Raw genomic sequence first — 4,127 nt, 5'->3', positions numbered from 1 at the left:
GGGCGGAGCGCCCTAAGGGGAACTGCGGGGGGCGGGAGCATCGAAACTCGAAAAATAAAGGTTCTCGGCGAACGGTTGGATTGATGGCCGGTTGTTTTACTTACGGGCAGAGCACGGTAATTGTACTGTGTAAATCACGTATGCCATCTCTTTAGTGCACCGTTTCAGCTTTCCTTACTTTTGTTAATCTAGAGAAGAGTAGGCCTAATAGCTGTTTTCCCTTTGCCTGACTGCTGCCTGTTCCTATTTCACCTAAACCAGCCCATCCCGGGCAGGGTTTCGCTACGTGCACTGAGGAAGTGCAGCTTCATAGAACGTATACGGTGATTCCAAGTAATTTTCCCCTTGCTCCTTACACCTCACATACTGAAAAACACGTTTTTCCAAACTTGTCGCAGGCCTGAGTGTGGGCTTAGCAGCACTCCAGCCTGGGGCAGATGGACTGGTGCAGACCCACGTAACACAGCTAGCTGCCTTCCTGCACCCTCCTTCCGTTTGTATAGCCCTGAAAACTGCTGTGAGATCCCTTTGACAGGTCTGGAAACATCACTGGGCTCAGCAACACTTCACAGTGCAGCCTACATGCAGGGAGAAAGAGAGTTCACCCTTTGGCTGCCTGAGAGCAAGGAGGGGAAGGGTTTCCATTAAAATTTCATCTCTTGGGCTGGCCGTGTTATTTATACTAAGACTCTTTCCTATTAGCTTTCTGATCAGGGGTTTTATGGTTGGTAAAGAGAGCTTTCCTTCTGTACAGCTTTGTACACCTGGCAGTTAAAGCACTGCTTTACACCGAGTACATCCATACAATATGGCACACTCATTTACTGCCCTCCAAGGAGTGTCCCAGGATTCTCTGTAGGAATAAAATGAAAAAATAAAGAATAAATTCATTTGGCATACTGAAGAGCTTAGAAAAACACGTCTGCCTACTTCTGGAAACCAGTAGAACAAGTTTGAAGAACCTTTGGAAGCACTGAATTACAAATTTGCAAAGCAATGGGGAGTGGGGGAGAAAAAGAAATAAGAATAGTAGTTAGAAAAAGTGTTGGTTTTGTTGGTTTTATATATATATATATATATGTATGTATTTGTTTTCTTTTTAGTACTACATACTTCAGGCAAATAGTCTTCTCTAAGCTTTTTTCTTTCCTAGCAGCACCTCCTCATGAGAGCCTTTGAACTGCTAAATCTCTCCCCCTCCACCTTCCCTTTGTTTTTCTCTTAACAGTAAATGAACAGTGATAGATAACGTTTAGGATGATGAAACTGTAGTTCTGGTCAGCTGAGTTGGCTGCAGACAAAAGGTTGACAGAGAGAGAGACTGCAAAAAAACAACAAATAAAAAACTACCAAAGAACCCCCCTCAAAACAAACAAACAAACAAACAAAAAAACGAACACACACAAACACACCAAAAACATCAAGATGCTGAGGGTCACATCTTAGACACAAGTATTTGGCTGGTGGGTGTTCAGGAAAACAAAACAGAAAAAATGAGATTTGGCCATGATGAAACCCAAGGGAAAATGGAGCTCCCCCTTTCCTGTTGACTGGGATGCAAAGACTGATTTACATGAGAAGTTGCTGTTAGATTCCACAACATCCAACATGAACAGTAAGAATTATAGTGTGGTTTGCTAAAATTAGATATTTAAATGTAATTAAGATTGCATTATAGACAATGACTAGAAAATACTAATTTTTCCATGCTCATATATAAATTCTACAACTGAATAGATGACAGTAATTTGATTTTAGCATGAAACAGAAGATACACAATAAGCATTCCCTCAGAAGTTACTTATGTATTATGCATTTGAGCAAAACTTCCATTCAGATCAGTTCTACAACTAATGTGAATGGAAACTACTTGTGGGAATGGCAAGGGGAAAGAAGAAAGGAGGCAGAAAGGAGGGAACAAAAACCAGAAAAAATGCAGTTGGTCTAGAATGCAGTTATACCCTTCTCAGTGGGGGGATTTTTAGTTTTTCAGAAGATGACAAAATATTGCAAGGTGGGAAGTATGACCTGCATGCTTCTTTCCAAAAGGATGCATATATGACATATATGACCTAAAAGTGAATTTTCACAGTGCCCTTGCATTGACTGCCTGAATTAGTTCGGAAACAAAAAGCATATAGATACTGAAGGTGATAAATAATTAAAATATAGATAAAAAATCCTAAAAAATGTTGGAAGCATTAAAAAAAAAAAAAGGACATTGCTGTGAAGTAAGAGGCACAGCTGCTGAGGTTGGGAGCTTTCATCTGTATGCTAAAGAGTAAGACCCTGAAGTCAACTTTCAAAAGCAAGGAAGGAATTTTGTTATCAAATGTATTTGCATAGCACCTCCTATGTCTAATGCGACAGCCTCCATGACATCATCTTGGTGAATTATTATAGCTAAGAGTCAGATATTGCTGATACAATTGTGCAATGTTGTAGTTAATGAGACAGGATAAGAACCAAACCTTATTTTGTGGTTTTGTATAACTCAGCTTGACATAGATAGCAAACCAACCACGATATAATTGGGTTCAACCTTGCAGACTCCAAGACTGACAGATAAGACCTCAAGCAGACACAAAGAAGATGAAACATATCAAAATCTCCCATCTGAAAAAAATACACTCTTCTTGTAGCTTCAGTGGTCTGAGGTGGTAATAACCTGGCTGCTTAAATGAAGACACATTTCATGTGTTCAAGGACCTGATCTTAAGGTATAGTGGGAGGTTTCTGCTATGCATTTCCAGGCATAATTTTATGGTTACAAATACTAGTTAACACTGAGAAAATGAGATGAAACTTTAATAAAAAGATAAAACAAAAAAATTCTAACTTTATGAAATCTATACTGACTTTGGAAAATCCAAGGGACTGATTAAAGAAAAAAGCCATTATGCATTCTAAATAAATTGCAGCATCTTTTCTCAGAATGGTAGAAAAGACCGCTAATGTGTTAGCAGTTAAAATATGATGCTATTCAGATAGGAAGGTTTGTTTTAAGATAACAGTCATCTCTGATAGGCCAGAGAATGTAATCGATTGTGATGGCGAAGGTAGGACTAAGGCTGATATTTAAAGTAATCAAAACCTGAGTAATCGTGTTCACATAAAAACATTTGCATTGTACGTAGCTTGGAGCAGTGTTATCGGTTTGGCTGCTTTCTGGTTTGTGTATGACTCACTCCCAGCCCTGGTCCTGCTGTCTAGGTGCTGCATGTCCCGTCAAGTCAGTGCCATGTCTATGCAAGAAGGGAGTGGAGCTGCAGATCCCAGGAGCTTGTAAGAGCTTTTGGTAAACATGCATTCATATCCCCAAATAAACAGTTTTTAGGGGTGGATCTGAAGCATCGTTGCCAACTTACAGCAGTCATTTTAACTACTTTTCTAACTATAACTTACTGATTTTCATGCATAATTATGCATTATTAATTCAGATACTTTCTCTGACAGGTGAAATTAGTGAATCTGATGGTAAAGAAAGATAATGTAGACGTGATATAACACAGGAACATTGACATAAAAGCACATTATAATTTTCCAAGCAAACAGTGGAAGCTTTATCATATGAAACAATTAGGCAAAGGCGTGAGTGTCTAATTTCAGTGATACTGACATTTAGATCCCAGCTTGAAAACCTGCCCAGGGTGAGATATCCCTTAGGCCTCATGGTATCATACAAAATTCCTCCACAGAGCAATTTGGAAGTCCTGTATGCAAGGGAGCTCATGTTCAACCTGACGCCTACTGTCATGTTTGTGGATCCTCTTCAGTTTGTGCTGGCACAGCATGATTTGCCTGACTACATGGAAATTGACCCCAAGAGGTGCTTTATGAGGTCTTGGCCTGAATTGACACTGACCACACAGTTCCCTTGATACTTCTTTTTAAAAAAAAAGAGGAACATAATGCTATTCATCATGCTATTTTATTCTAGCTATCTGGGAGTTTCCCTCATCGCTGTGGGTTTTCAATAGGTGAAGGCAATAGTGTTATTTTACATAAGAATTTAGTTAGGAAGTATAATAGTTCCTTTCAGTTCCTTCCTCATTACCCAGTAATTTGGGTAGAGGTACTATCTATCCCATCTATTGAAGCGGGATCTCTGTGAACAAAGGATGCGA

Source organism: Meleagris gallopavo, chromosome 4 (assembly GCF_000146605.3).
Source record: "Meleagris gallopavo isolate NT-WF06-2002-E0010 breed Aviagen turkey brand Nicholas breeding stock chromosome 4, Turkey_5.1, whole genome shotgun sequence".
Classification (NCBI taxonomy): Eukaryota; Metazoa; Chordata; class Aves; order Galliformes; family Phasianidae; genus Meleagris; species Meleagris gallopavo.
This window is presented reverse-complemented; position numbering follows the sequence as displayed.